The sequence below is a fragment of the Artemia franciscana genome, chromosome 21 (genome assembly GCF_032884065.1).
Source record: "Artemia franciscana chromosome 21, ASM3288406v1, whole genome shotgun sequence".
Classification (NCBI taxonomy): Eukaryota; Metazoa; Arthropoda; class Branchiopoda; order Anostraca; family Artemiidae; genus Artemia; species Artemia franciscana.
The window spans coordinates 10,083,468-10,100,287 of record NC_088883.1 but is presented as its reverse complement, the minus strand read 5'-3'; the positions used below and the strand labels follow the sequence as shown (position 1 = coordinate 10,100,287).

Below are 16,820 nucleotides of genomic sequence, written 5' to 3'. Positions count from 1 at the left end.
ATGAATTAAAGCAGCTAAAACAAAATGGTAAAATCACCCCACAACTATACAATAAATTTTTTCCCCGTGGTAGTTTCTGTCCTAAACTCTACGGTTTACCAAAAATACATAAACAGGGTATTCCCTTAAGACCTATCGTAGCTTGTACTAAAGCCCCCGCTGCCAATATTGGAAAATGGCTTTGTACAGCTTTCAAACCTTTATTGTATTCTCAAAATTCCTATATTCGTAACTCTGCAGATTTGGTTAAAAAACTTAGCAACACAAGTATTTCAGAAAACACAATAGTTAGTAGTTTCGACATTGTTTCAATGTTTACAAATATAGATGTAACTATTTCAGAGGAATTATTAAAAAACAAAATAGAAAAAAATTACCACGTGATCGAGACTTCAGCGACAGGAATTGATTGTGAAGTTTTAATGACTCTTGTTAAAATTTGTAATAAGTTTTCTATGTATTTTCAATTTCGCGATTCTTTTTATCAGCAAAAAAATGGGTTACCCATGGGAGCACCTTTATCCGGGCTACTAGCAAATATTTACGTCGAGAATCTTGAGAATTGGGCATTGAATTCTTATTTTTTAAAACACGTCTATTGGGGTCGTTACATGGATGACTTAATTTCACTTTGGAATTATGGGGAAGCTGAGCTTCGGGGCTTCTTAGATCATCTTAACACTTATGACCGAAATTTGCAGTTCACCCTAGAAGTTGAAATTGAAAATAAACTTCCGTTTTTAGATGTATTAATAATTCGCAATGCTGATCAACTGGATTTTACTATATATCGAAAGCCAACACAAAACAATAGATATCTTCACTTTAATTCAAATCACCCCCCACAAGTTAAAAGAGCAGTTGTAACTTCCCTCATTGATCGTGCCCTGAATATTTGCTCCAATTCATATATAAATAAAGAAATAAACTTTATCAGAGATATTCTTTTTGGTAATGGATACCCCATTCCTTTTGTCAATAAAATAATTAACCGTAGAATAAAAAGACATTCTTGTAAAATCGAAGAAGATACTTCACAATGTGAGGCTACTGATAAGCCCTCAAATATTGTCTATCTTCCGTATATCCCAAAGATCACAACAAAATTAAAAAATATTTGCACAAAAAATAATCTGTACGTAGTTTTTACTAATAATTTTAAAATCATCAATTTCTTAAATTCGGGTAAAGATAAGACCCCAGTTACTTGCCAAAGAGGGGTCTATCAAATACCATGTGATTGCGGAAAATACTATGTCGGCAGGACCCATCAGAATCTAGACAAACGGTTACAACAGCATAAAAATGACATAGACAAGGCCTTAATTTCAAATAGTTCCAACAACTCCTTTGATTCTGCTTTAGGTTGGCATATATTTAATAATCCGTCCCACATGATACATTTTGAAAACTCTTCACTCATTAGTAATGATTTGGGAATAAAACAGGTGGTTCGAGAATCAATCGAAATTAATCTCAAAATAAATAATAATATTTCTTTGAACAGGGACTTGGGAGAATACTCACTAAATTCTTTATACTCAAATTTAATTAAAAATGATCTAACAAAATATTTTACTAAACCGATTTATAATAGTACTGAACCAACTACGAAAAGGCCTTTGAGACAGGCTGCTAAACAAGCAAGATTAGCTTTAAGAAATTGCATCTAATCATTTTATTCTCTTCAGTTTGAATGAGCTTATATTCTCATTTCATTCTTTTCGCCAGTCCTGGTTGAACTTCGTTGAAGTAAGGATGCTAGGGCTATTTTTAAAAAAAGTTTTAAAAAGTGTTTTTAATTATTCAGTTTTTCATCCTCACAATTTGATGTAAGTTCTTTTATATATATGTATAGTTTCTCTCTTATTCTTGTATTGTGCTGAAGACGGCCCTTGGACATAGGGCCGAAATATCTACAGAAATAATTTCCACTGTCTTGAAATTTTCCCTATTGTCTCTACGTTGTATTTGTTTGTAAGGAGCGACATTATTCCATATATGAAAGGGGCTGTCCCCTCCTTAACGCCCTGTTCCTTACGCGAAAATTTCTTATTGTTTTAAAAAGTAGACTTGCAAGAAAGAGTCAAACATTAGCGTAAAGAATGGGGTGTAGAGGAGGGGACACCTCTTTTCATATGAGGAATAATTTCTGTTCGTATTAAGTTTTAATTCTGGTTCTTACATTCAGTTAAAAAAACTTGTTTTTTTATTTAATTTTTGTACGTTTTTCAACTAATACAGGCTCAAATTTATGTCCCCTATATGAAAAATTAAAACAAAATTTGCCTATAAATTTTGGTAGATTTATTCTGAATACCTAATGTCTACTGTGAATACCTATTGTGAATAATGTAATGTCGCTCCTTACTTTCAGTTAAAAAAACTTCGTTTTTTGTTGATTTTCAGAAAGTTTTTCAACTAATGCAGATTCAATTTTGGCTTACATGAAATACAGGAAAATCATGCATGAAAAAATTAAAACAAAATTTGCGTGTTAATTTTGGCAGGTTTATTCCGAATTTGAGGGTTGGCCCGCTCCTCAATACCTTGCTCTTTACGCACAAGCTTTTAGCCCTTTTAAAAATGCTTCCTAATCTACTTAAACGTTCCCCGTGTTTCAATTATAGTAAACAGTCAAACTTTAGCGTAAAAATTAAGGTACTTAGGAGGGGAGAACCCTTCATATATACCATAATCTCTGTTCATTTTTCAAATAATGCCGGTAAATTTGGCTCACTCTCTATGAAATATACCCCTCCCCCTCATGGGAAACTCCTCTGTGAAAATTTTATCCAAGGTAAAGTGCTCCCCCCCTCAAGTTTCCTCCAGACACTTCCATTCTCTCTGAGAATCTCCCTCCCTGCAAAATTATCTTGTGGATGATTCACCCTGAAAATTCTCCTTAGAATTCTTTCATTTGAATAAGACTTTAATCTCTAATCGGTTTCTTGGTCACTCCAGAAATACCCCCTTCCGTTGAAATTATTTCCCAGAAAACAAAACACTCGAAGAAAAAGCCCCTGGATAACTCCTCGGAACATCTCCACATAAAAAATTTGGCAAAGAGGATGTAAGACAATTAAATGGAGTGTCGTATAGCAATTCTGTCAAAACCCTCACTGTAATATTTCCCCTGGAATATTCACTTCCCAGAAATTTTCCTCCCTAAGAAACATTATCACAATAGAAATCCACCCAAAGCCCCCCCACCCCGAAGAAACGGCTGTATAATTTCCAATGACAAATAGTACATCTAAACAATGGGTAAAGTTCACAACTTGCAGCCCTTCCCTGGGGGACTGTGGGGGGTCATTTTACACCTAAAGACATAATTATTAGATTTTTTGACTTTGAGCAAAACGGCTATCTTAAAATTTTCATCGGGTGACTTTGGGAAAAATGAGCATGGAAGGTGGCCTATTTGCCCTCCAATTTTTTGGTCACTAAACAGGGCACTGGAACATTTAATTTCTGTTATAATGAGCTCTCTTTCGATATTCTAGGACCAGTGGGTCAATATAATCACCCTGGGAAGAAAAAAAAATAAATAAGCATCCGTGATCTTTCTTGTGGAAAAATAGACTGTCAGTTAATGCGTCTAAATGCGAGTTTATTTGTTTTAATAGTTCTTATGCGGTCGCTCCACTCGTTGCTGGGACTGCAGTTCTACCATGTTCTTCTTTAGTTAGTTGGCTTGGTCTGTGTTTCGGCCCAGCACTTTCCACTACCTGTTCATCGCTAGTGAATCAAGTCGTGAAAAACCTACGTGTCGCTTACGGGAAAACATCTCCAAATAAAAGCCGTTACCATCGCAACGGTGTGTGCATGATTTATAACACTTATTGCGCCCCTGTGCTTTTGTTTTTATAAGGCATGACTCATCTGTTTCGTAAGAAAGATGGCCAGAATCTACGTGCGGCTTATTTCAGATATTGCGAATTCCTCCTCCGGCTTCCTAGATGATACCGAAACAGAAAAATCATTGCTCACTTGGTTTATTTAACGTGCCTTCTCGGATTCGGTCTCCCAGTGATGATTTATGGAAAAGATTATCAGCTTTATTCACGTTTACGAACCTCTGCAGCCTTTTTCGGTATTGCTACTAGTTAATTAGTTCATGTTGTCTTTGTTAGTTTGAATTTTTTTTCGCTGCTTATCGTTTTTGTTTTTGTTTATTTATAGTACTCCGTACTTTGTGTTTTTAAAATTTTTACGGTTAATAAAGTTCATTCATTCATTCATTCATATTAGATAAAGCCCGACTATGATGAATGTAACTGTAATTAAGGTCTTTATCCAAGATTTGATAATTATTTGGGAGGGAATCTAAGACTAGGTCAGTACGCGTGTACTAGTTCAGCACATCACAGTTGAAATCACCAGTAAAAAGACACTTTCAGCTACGCTTTTCTATGTATTTGACAATATTCTTCACAGAGGAGCACGCGCTGGAAAATCGAGTGACGAAAGCAATGCGTTTTCGGTCACATGGCAGGTAAACATTGATGAGCACACAATCTCTGATTTTTATACAATGAAATTGTCGTTAGATTTATAGAGGGACGGTGAAAGATCCGACAAACTTTGCCTAATGATGCAAGCTAGACTAGCAGAGAGTCTCCCTCTGGTGCGCCGGCCATTGTTAGTGAACAAAAAATGCGCACTGCTCCTTAGCAGAAAATTGTCACTGACAGCAGGAAGAACTTGCTCTCGGAGAAATAAAATGCCGTAGTCTGACATTTTCTGGTTACTTGTGTGATCCTTATCTTTGGTCCCATTAATATTAAAGGAGCATAAACTGAAGTCTCTGGATTCAATAATTTAGGGATGTTATTCTTCTTAGACAGGTCTTCACGAAGGATACGGCATTTGAGACTAAAGGGCACTTGGGGGCTACTGCAGTTAGCACATTTCGGATTCACTGCTTGACAAGGGGAAGAACTGGAGGATTCGGGCTGCCCAGCACATTGAGAACAGCGGACAGACCTATAACAGTTGGACATAATGTGATTAGGAGACTGGCATTTGTAGCGACAACGTGGTGGTCTCACAAACATATAAGCTTGCAACACTTCATATCCCACTTTTATGCCGAGCCGCAGAGCATTTGAGAGTGTGATTCCATCTGTTGTAGTTATATCAATCTGCTTATAACCAAAAAAGTATTTTTTCATTAAATGACCCATAAGTTAACATGGTATTCACGTAATGGTAAGACAGCTAACCTTTTTTGTTTTTGTTATATGTTAGTACAATCAAAGATGAAAATTTGAGAGAAACTTTCCAGGAACAGTGAAATACTAAACTAGAGAGTTGAAAATTGACAGCAGAAATGTTGGACTGAAATTAGAGAAGTTGGATGGAAATCTTAGATAAGAAAGTTACACATGCAGCTAGGAATAGCAATGAAAATGCTTTATGTTTGAAAGAGAGGAGGAGGAGCCTGTATAAGAATTGTTTGAGTGACAGATCATATGAAAATAAGAAGAATGTAAAGAAATTTTAGAAAGCATTTGCAGCCAGATGCCATAATGGTAAAATATTATACGGGCATATTAATAAATTGAAAGAAAATCACCAAACCGCACTCCCAGCTAAAAATTGGAAGGCCGCAATTAGTACGAAGGAAAAAGTTAAACAGAAATGGGAAGGACATTTTGAGAATGTGCAAAGCCGTTATACAGTTTAAGGAAAAAATATAGAAAGAAATTGGAGAAGTTTGTAACACTTTGGGTGTGAAGAAAGATGTATCTTTGATGCTGGATTAGTGGCGGAACTAAAAGTTTCAAAAATTAATAAGGCCCAGGTGCCAATAATGTGGTGAACTTTTTGAAGTGTGGTCATTGTGAGGTTACTGATTAGAGATAAGCTATTGAAGATTAGGAATATAGTTTTTGAAAAAGAGAAACCATCTAGCGATTTCAGGAAAAGTCTAACTACCTAACACCCCCCCCCCCTTAATAAGGAGTTGGAGGTAGAAAGACGTCTTCCTTTCTTAGATATCCTGGTTCACCGAAATGATACATGCTTCGAGTTTGTAGTCTATAGAAAGCCCATGCATAGTGACCGTTACTTAAATTATTCCTCTAATAATTCTCCAGCTGTGAAAAGAGGAGTGGTCACTTCTCTAGTTGATAGAGCTTTGCAAGTTTGTTCTCCTCGTTTCCTAGATTCAGAGCTTGACCACCTTAGAGATATTTTATTTGGGAATGGTTATCCAATTAGTTTAATAGATTCTGTAATTAAAAAACGTACTAGAAAATTATCAGATAGTGAAACAGTAACCGCAAATTGAAGGGAAAATATTGTTTATCTTTGTCTCCCGTACGTCAAAGATATTTCAGACCATATTTCCAAAAATCTAAGGAAAAATCGTATTTTCACTCACTATAGACCCAGAAAAATTATCAGTTCCCAAATCTACCAAGGTAAAGACCCAATCCCGATAGGTGAAAACTCCGGTGTCAACAGAGCTCCTTGCTCTTGTGGTATAACTATGTCTTTGGAGACGATTTACTCCCCCACAGTCCCCGTGGGAAAAGCTGCAAGTTACAAACTTTGACCAGTATTTGCATATAGTTATGGTTATTGGGAAGTGTACAGGCCCTTTCAGGGGGATGTTTTGGTTGGGAGGAGGGGTTGAGAAGAGGGGGTTATGTGGGGGAGATTTTCCAAGGAGGAATTTGTCATGGGGGAAGAAGATTTCCATGAAGGGGGCGCAGCATTTTCTAGCATTATTTAAAAAAACAATGAAAAAATAAATATGAAAATTTTTTCAACTGAAAGTAAGGAGTAGCAATAAAACTTAAAACGAACAGAAAATATTACGCATATAAGGGGTTCACCTCCTCCTAATACCTCACTCTTTACGCTAAAGTATTTTTAGCAATTTCAACTATTTATTCTACGGCCTTTGTGATTCAGGGGACAAAGTTTAAGCTTTATTGTAAAGAGTGAGGTATTGACGAGTTGGCGAATCCTCTCATATACGTAATAAAACATACGAATATAGAAGTTTGTTACTCAAGCTAATTCGTAAGTTACGTATGTCTTTTACTAATGAAAACGTTCGTAAAAAACTAAAAGTTCTTGTTACCTAATTAAGTACACAAAAAATTGGAGGGCAACTGGGCCTCCTCCCCCCTTTTTTCCCATAATCATTTGATCAAAGCTATGGGAAAGCCATTTAGCCAAATAAATAAATATGCAAATCTCGCTTTGATTATTCATCTGCGGAGAGCCTAAATCAAAACATGGATTAACAAAAAAACGTTCAGAAGTTAAATAAAAAAAAACAACTTTTTTTTAAACTGGAAGTAAGAAGCAACATTAAAACTTAAAACGAATAGAAAATACCCGTATATGAAAGAGGCTGTTCCCTTTTCACCACCCTGCTCTTTACACTAAAGCTTTCACTGTTTTCAAACAGTTCGTGGTAGCGACCTGTAGTAAGGAGCGCAATAGTAAAAACCCGGCTCAATAGTAAACAAAACTCTAGAAAATGGAAATTTGATACCAAGAGCTACATCAAAAGAATCGCATTTTAATGCTGATTCTAAATTCACCATCAGATCAATAATAATAATAATAATAATTTATTTATAACCCACAAAGTACATTAAACTGTGGAGTAAACACACAAAAAAAGAAAAAACAAGACAAAAAACATAATAACATAAATAACATAGCAGCATAACGACATACAACATAAATAAATTACCTCCAATCAAAAAATGGCCAAAGAGGGTCAAAAACACCGACCATTTGCCGAGTTTTAAAACATATTTCTTTAGATAAATGTTTCAGTCGCGAGGGCGCATCAACGATGTCAAATTTAGAGTCGACTGTATGATTCCGATACCACCGAGGCAGACGCAGCAAATACTTGCAATACTTAAAATATCCAGAGCGTATTTTCTTTGTATCCTTCTTGCGAAGGAGGAAAGCAAAACCAGAAAGATAAAAAACAGCAGGGGCACAAAAACTAGAATAAAGACGGCATAGTCCATTTCGGTTATACCGACCACGATTTGGTGAAATTTTCGCGTATCCAACCCGCATGCTTTTCAGCACGCTGGACGTAATAGCGGAGCAAGTAGACGAAAGTGACGTGGAAAAAGAGAGACCCAACCATTTAATACTTGCTGAACATGGTATAGTTGAAGAACCCAAGCAAAGAGGTGATGCTGGTGGAGGACTCCCAAAACACAAAAACTCACATTTGGAGGCATTAACTGAAAGGCCTACTGTGGATAGTGCGGCTGAAATCCGGTAGAAGTTGGTAATTAGGCTATTTTTGTCCGGCTAAGAAGCAGAACATCATCAGCATATGCAACGTGACTAATGCCTAAATTATCATTGTAAAAAATTGACGGTTGAAGACGTTGGAGACACGAAGCTAAAACACATTTAAAAATGCTCGGGGATAACACGGCACCTTGCCTAACGCCTTTTTTAACAGGAATATACTCCCCTACCGTACCATTCCACTTCACCCTAACTGAAGAATTAGCATACCAATACTTAAGCACGGAAACAATAGAAAGGTTAGCACCTGAGGCTGCTAGAGAAAACAAAGCATTTGAATGAATTAAATTATCAAAAGCACTAGATATGTCAACAGTCAGGGGACAATACAGGGGACTTTTTTGAGCAACAGCTTGTTTCATTAGCCGACCCACAATATGGTGAGCTTGAAAACAGCCCATACCTTTTCTAAAACCAAGCTGGAAGGGTGTAAAATTGCACTTGGAGTTAATGGCCGGTAGCAATACATATTCAAATAGCTTACTAACAAAACAAGACACAGTGATAGGACGATAATTAGAGCAAGCACTGGGGTCCTTACACCTCTTGACTATGGGAGATATACAACCGGACAAAAAACTATCTGGCACAACTGACTGTGCCAAACACATCTGAAACAATAATTGCAAATGCTTCAGCAGTTCAGGACAATCATAAGCAAAAAACTTGAAGCAAAGACAATCACTATCGAGAGACTCAGACTTATTCACTTGCATAAGAGCTCGGAGTATAACACCAGATTCCACCGACAACACTTGAGATTGGTTGATACGAATTGGGAGGATTGAGTTTACAAGCTTTGTAAAATGATTTTGGAGATTAATATTAAACGAAAGCAAAATATTTTTATAATGAGAAACGAAGTCACATAGCCGAAGAGATGAATTAATTGGAGGTGAACACTTAACACTGTTTATAACACGATCCCAGGATTTCTTGTCACAAGGACCATCCCAGGCATTCATTCTCGCTCTACGCAGGGAATATTTGTACTCTCGTTTGGTTTTCTGTTTTATTTGATGTACTGAACCAGAAGAAGGACGATTACAGGCTATCCACATACGGAGCCAGAACTTAGCTTTTTGTTTAGCTATCTTCACTTTAGGATCAACTTTCCAAAAGGGATTGCTAGTACCCGTTCGCACGCACTCGGAGGGTACAGCTGTTTTAGTGGCAGACTTTAGACAGAACACTATTTGCTGATAATACGAGTTGATATCTATCCGCGTTGAAGTTGTAGATACAGATGTTTGCAATAAGTGGAAAGGCACTTTAATAGATGATAATAACTGGGACAATGTCAATACATAAAGTGGAACATTGGTATTTTCCTAATTTAACTTTGAGAACCACTTGGGAGAGTTACGTTGCACAGAGGTTGTCATGGAGCAAGATAGTTGGCACGTGATTGGTAAATGATCGTCGTCGATTTTAGAGTCTTCCACATGAACTATTGATGAAAGTAGAGTTGAATCTGACACAATTACATGATCCAGGTTGGAAGTAAGACCACCACGATTGTGAATATAAGTAAGTAGAAGATCTTTATCAGCAAGATGGAATCCTCCAGGTAGTGAATCGAGAAAGATTTCAGATCGGTCGGAATTAGATAATAAGTCAGTGTTCATGTCACCGGCGAGAACCCATTTGGTATTTTTTTTTGAAAGGTCGCTAAGTAGTGTTCGTAGGCGATTACATGCTTGTGAAAAACTAGACAATGACTGCACAGTCTTTTTATTACAGGGGAAATAAATGTTTACAAATGCGGTATCACCACATTTTATCGCTAAGATGTTAGCGTCGCTTTCCAATAATATCGGCTGAGTCTTGTGTCTGAAATAGATGGCCAGACCTCCTGATGGTCTTCCACGGGTTTTTTGGGCGGCTCTCAAGAAGGTATAATGGGTCCGAGAACGCTTTAGGCTATCAACATTCACTTTAGAGAGAAGGTGCTCCTGTAGAAACACGATATCATTTTCAAGTAGCTCACTTATCAGTAGATCCTTATCTTTTGTACCATTAATATTAAGGGAAACAAAGCTAAACGGAGACTGAGCATTCATTTATTAGCATTGTTGAGAGCCGATCGGAGAACTTTGCATTTCAGGCTAAAACTTACGTGTTCCATAGTGCAATTTGTACATTTTGGTGAGGCTTGGCAAGGGTTTTCCTTGGAATTCACATGAGGGCCAGAACATCTGGAACACTTGGGATGTGCTTGTGAGCTGGGACAAGCTCCAATCAGGTGATCAGTACTTTGACAGCGAAAGCATCGACGCGGAATGGATTGAAAGGGCTTAGCGCAAAAAATTTCATATCCGATACGGATTCCCGACTCCAGAACCGCATTCAGAGCGGTTTTGTCGACAAACTCGAGGCGAAAAGTACGAGAGTCGCCGATTTGACTAGCACTAATAAGTCCTGCCACTGAGGCCTCCAAATCAGCTCTTGAATAATTATGGGGTATATCCCGGACCACAGCTAAAGGCTTTTTATCAATCACTCTGGCTCCAACGTTAGGGATGGAGCTAGTAACAGCTTCAGCAAGCGAGTCGGCTGAGCGCTTATCGCGTACCATCACAACCCAGCTTTTGCTATGTGGCTTAGATTTTAGACTTATGATTCCGTCGTGACCATCCAACGTTTCGAGCTTCTTCATGTGAAGGATAGGGTTGCTGAGCTCCGGGGGTGGGTTTCTTACAACGACAGCGTAGGATGGTTTTTTCGTATTTTGAGTAGGGGCTACAAGCTTAGACTGTCCCTCTGTAACCTTGGACGCAATATCACGCAGCTGTTCAAGGCAAGAATTCACCTTGGCACTGAGGGTACTGAAGGCATCGACAGGGATCATTGGCACTTCGCTGGGACATTTGATAACAAAGTCCGGAAGCTTTATGTTCTGGGAATCGCACTTTACAAGCGAAGATATAATGTCCGAAGCACAGTTTAATGCAGCATTGGCTCCTGCGCGCTTCGATGGGACTTCATTCGGAAAAAGATTTAAAAAAAGCAATTTACGGGTCTCACCAAGAGAAGAAGACTCGAAGAAATCGGCCAAGTACTCTTTTATCGTATCGGGCGAAACTCCTTTTGCAAGATTTTTCTGTACAAAGCACAGGATAGGATTGTAGAAAAGTTCATTTTCGCACCAATTGCCAATTCCCATTTTCTCTAGATTGAAGGTTCACTTGCGAGAGAAGTAAGGGAAGCGTTGGAGGCTGCCTACCTTGTCCCCGCAATTTAAGGGACAAGCCCGGCGGGTACCACGGCTCTTGCAAACAGCTCTCCCCCACCCTTCTGCTTACTTTTCTCCTCTCACCTTTGTCGTAACGCAATCGTCTATAATATCGGAAATTATAATTATTTTTGCAACTGCTTAATCCTGACCTATATCATATATAGTTCATGAAAAAATCGATAAGAGAAATCACTGTTCCCAAGGGAATTTTCACTCAAGTCTGAAAATAATCCGCTTATTTATAATTCTTTGGACACTGAATTAATTATTATGAAAAAATTGACTATATGTCAGGTAGAGACGATAATCCTGTACCAAATATTAGTGATAGGTTCAATCCAAATATAGGTCCTCACACCTTGAACTCTGAATCAATACATCAATTCAGCGTATCAGAAAACCTCGCTGTAGAAGTTTCAAGCTCCCATCTACAAAATGTGGAATTTTGTTTTTTTTTTGCCAGAAGGCAGATCACGGATGCTTGTTTAGTTGTTTGTTTGTTTTATTGTTAATTTTTTTCCAGGGGTGATCGTATCGACCCAGTGGTCCTAGAATTTTGTGAGAGGGCTCATTCTAACGGAAATGAAAAGTTCTAGTGCCCTTTTTAAGTCACCTAAAAAATTGGAAGGCACCTAGGCCCCCTCCCACACTCATTTTTTCCCAAAAGTCAGACATAATTATGCCTTTGAGGACGACTTTCTCCCCCACAGTCCCCGTGGGAGGGGCTACAAGTTACAAACTTTGACCAGTGCTTACATATAGTTATGGTTATTGGGATGTGTACAGACGCTTTCAGGGGGATGTCTTGGTTGGGGAAGGGGTTGAGCAGAGGGGATATGTTGGGGGAACTTTCCATGGAGGATTTTGTCATAGGGGAAGAAAATTTCTAGGAACGAAGATCAGGATTTTCTAGCATTACTTTAAAAAAAAATGAAAAATAAGTATGAAAAAGTTTTTCAGCTGGAAGTAAGGAGCAGCATTGAAGCTTAAAACAAACAGAAATTATTACGCACATGAGGTTCTCACCTCCTCCTAATACATCGCTCTTTACGCTAAAGTATTTTTAGTAATTTCAATTATTTATTCTACGGCTTTTGTGATCCAGGGGTCATTCTTATTGAATTGGGACAAAATTGAAGCTTTAGCGTAGAAAGCGAGGTACTGACGAAGGGATGAACCCCATCATATACATAATAAAAACATGAGAATACAAAATTTTGCTGCGTAAGCTAATTAGTAAGTTAGGTATATCTATAAAAAATTAAAAGTTCTAGTTGCCTTTTTAAGTAGCCAAAAAATCTAAGGGCAACTAGGCTTCCTCCCCCGTTGATTTTTTTCTCAAAATCATTCAATCAAAACTATGAGAAAGCCATTTATCAAAAAAACAATATTTATATTATAAAGTTAAATATAAAAACAAGTTTTTTTAACTGGAAGTAAGGAGCGACATTAAAACTTCAAACGAACAGAAATTACTTCGTATATGAAAGGGGCTGCTTCCTCATCAACGTCCCGCTCTTTACGCTAAAGTTTTTTACTGTTTTAAAAAGTAGAGTTGAGAGAAAGAGTCAAACTTTAGCGTGAAGAGCGGGGCGTTGATGAGAAAGCAGCCCCTTTCATTTACGAAGTTATTTCTGTTCGTTTTAAGTTTTAATGTCGCTCCTTACTTTCAGTTAAAAAAAATTGTTTTTTTATTTTTATAAAAAGTAGAGTTTAGAGAAAGAGTCATACTTTAGCGCAAAGAGTGAGGCGTTGAAGAGGGAACAGTCTCTTTCATATTCGGGGTAATTTCTGTTCTTTTTAAGGCTTAATCTCGCTTCTTACTTCCAGTTAAAAAACCTTTTCTTTTATTTAAGTTTAATAATCTACTGTTTTATTTAACCAAGCTAGCCTAATTTCGCATGACAAAAGGTATTGTGCAGCACTACAGAGAATGACCCCTTAATCACAAATTCCCTTTAATTAGAATAAATATCTCTTTAGAAAGTACTAAAAAAAATTTAGCTTAAACAGTAAAGTATTGATGAAGGGGTGAACACCCTCTTATCCGTAATAGTTTCTGTTCGTTTTAAGTTTTAATGCTGCTTTTTTTTAATAAGTTTTAAATTTGTTTTTTATTTAATTTCTGACAGTTTTTAAAAAACGCAGGGATATCCGGTGCCCCCTTCATGGAAAATTCCCTTCCCCACGAGAAATTCCTCCATGAAAATATCCTCCCATATAAATTTTTTGCTTCTAGCAAAAAGATACAAAATTCTACATTTTGTCAGATAGAACATTGAAAACTCTACAATAAGGCCCTCTAATACGCTGAATCTGATGGTGCGATTTTCATTAAGATTCTATGACTTTTAGGGGTTGTTTTCCCCTTTTCTTAGAAAATAACGCAAATTTTCTCAGGCTTGTAACGTTTGCTGGGTAAAATTAAACTTGATGAAACTTACGAATTTTAAAACAGCATAAAAAATTAATTCTGTTAATGCATCTATTGGTATCAAAATTCTGTTTTTTTTAGTTTCGGTTACTATCGAGCCGAGGGGCTCCTTACTCACAGTTTGTTACCATGAACTGTTTGAAATATTGTTTTTTATCTGCTTGTTATTTTAGCCAATAAGACACTGAAATAAATTTTCAGAGCCAAGAGAACCTCAGCTGGGAGCCAATCTGGTTTCATTGCTTTTTGACGTCCATCTTCATGTTTATTAAAAAAAAATTAAGTTGTTTTTAATCGTTGAGCTCAAATGTATATATTTAAAAAGAAAGGAATTTAAAACAAATTATAACTAAATAAGATTTTTATATGAAATGATAGATCAATATTTGTCTGTGTTCAAGGTTACAACACGATAGGGGTTAGAATGACTTCAGGCGTATAGAATATCAACCGGCTGTTCTATTTATTAAAATCAAATAAGAATTTCCATACCCATCCACCCCAATTTTTACTCTGGAACTATTATTGAAATTTGTTGCCAATTTTGTCAAAAAAGAAATGAATAGCCAGCCAAACTGTTAATTCTTAAGCTGAAACCGAAGAAAAAATTTACAAATATTTCTTGTTACTCACTCACTAATAAAAAAAAATACGAATTAAGTTAATGTCAAATATAGTAAAAAAGAATTCCAAAAAAGGATGTTTGTCAAATAAAGCTTTTTAAAACAAATGCAGGAAACTTCATACAAAGTTAGAGCTATCAAGGAGGCACACTCGTGCCTCTATAAAGAGGCGACACACGACAATGTTAAGCGATCTTCGGTTCCAGTGGTCGCAGAGGGATGGGGAGGGATGCATTTCGTAGCCCGAGCACCAATTAAGAAACCTGCAAAATTTCATCCCCCTCCAACTTTTCCTTCATGGGGAAAATCTGGCCGAAAGTTTCGACCCGTCAACCCCAGCCCCCCTTTAACGTTGTCCGATCGGGCTGAAATTCACAAGTTAAGGTCCCCTAGGGTCCCCTAGGGCCCAGGAGCTTATCCGCGAAATTTCAGCTTGATCCGATAACTCCTTCCCTGTTTTCCAGAAACCACGCATAGCCACTTAAAATTCATTTACTTTTTTTTCCTAGACACCTACAGGTCACTTCCGACATCGGATCTGGGTGTACGAAGACTCATTCGATGCGGAATTCTCCGAGTAATTTTCCTGGAAAGTTTCGTAGGAAAATGTTAACCCCCCGAAAGTTTCGACCCTCCAACCCCCCCCCCCTTTAGCGTTGTCCGATCGGGCTGAAATTCACAAGTTAAGGTCCCCTACGGCCCAGGAGCTTATCCGCGAAATTTCAGCTCAATCCGATAACTCCTTCCCAGAAACCGTGGTTTTCCAGAAACCACGCATTTGCTATTTAATTAACGGATTTCTCTCCATAAGAGCCCATGTTAATTTGAAATTTTTAAAAGTTATTGAGAAGTTATATTTACACACATGTAAGTTATTAGCTCAGATGGTAGAGCGTGAGACTTTTAATCCTCGGGTCAAGGGTTCAAGTCCCTTACGGGCGGTTTTTTTTCACAACATCAAAAAAATTTTGATAACACCTGGACAGCTTATCATTTGAGAGATAACAGAATATTAGCTTCTTATGAGCAAAAGAAACATTTCGGTCATTCTATCTATTTTTTTTCTATTTTATACAATTATTTAAAAGCGGGGGGGAGCGGGGGTTCCTCTCCTAATTCTTGTACGAGGAGTACTCCTGTACGAGGAGTACAGGAACTATTAAATTACATCCACCATGGATTGTAGAAAAACGTACAGAATTAATATGAAAAAAAATTAAACCTGTACAAAATAGTCTTTAAAAGCGGGGGGTTTGCCTCTCCTAATAGTCTTCTTATAGTCCTATTTTTTTCTATTTTATACAATGATTTAAAAGCGGGGGGGGGGCGGCAGCCACCCAAGTTCCTCTCCTAATTCCTGTACGAGGAGTACAGGAATTATTAAATTACATCCACCATGGATTGTAGAAAAACGTACAGAAATAATATGAAAAAAACTTCGTTTTCTTAAAGAGTTAAAGAGGCTGCGTCCCAAAGTCGAACCTTAAAACGTACAGGAATTAGAAGAGGCAGTTGGGGGGCTGCCGCCCCCCAAACCCCCAGCTTTTAAAGACTCTTTTGTACAGGTTTTTTTTTGTGGGGGGACTTCATTGTTACTATTTACTAGTTTCGGCGCAATGGTTCTCCTGTCCTCTTGTGTTTAACATTTTTCGAAGTTATTCCATTATTCATTCATTTCAATTTTTTGTTAATTAAAAGAGGGCCTTTCCGAAGCCAAGAGCGGGGGGTTAGCAAAAAAACAAAAAACCTGTACAAAAGAGTCTTTAAAAGCTGGGGGTTTGGGGGGCGGCAGCCCCCCAACTGCCTCTTCTAATTCCTGTACGTTTTAAGGTTCGACTTTGGGACGCAGCCTCTTTAACTCTTTAAGAAAACGAAGTTTTTTTCATATTATATAAACAAAAGACGAGCAAAAATAAAGTCAAATATTAGTTCAATTTAAAATGAACATAAACAATTACCAATGAATGAATGAAACCCCAAACAAAGAGAAAACTGCACTGAATAATAAAGTCACACTTTAAAAAAAATTACCTTGATCGAGAGTAGAGCTAATACCCCCCTAAGCCATCTCCAGGCTAGAGTATTATTTAAGCTTTACTAAAAACGAATTAAATTTCAAACACTATTTCTTCTGTAACGTTAATAAATCAAAAATTGTTGAGATTGGAAAAAATGAATAGTGTTATATCTTAAACAGTCAGTCCTACTTTCATTA

The 16,820-nt window shown here is 37.4% G+C and overlaps 1 protein-coding gene across 1 annotated transcript in view; it reads right to left on the bottom strand.

Annotated features, from left to right (window-relative positions):
* LOC136040677 (putative inorganic phosphate cotransporter) overlaps nucleotides 1-16,820 on the bottom strand; it is a 91,110-nt gene that overhangs the window by 38,740 nt on the left and 35,550 nt on the right. The gene's annotated exons all lie outside the window — the stretch shown is intronic.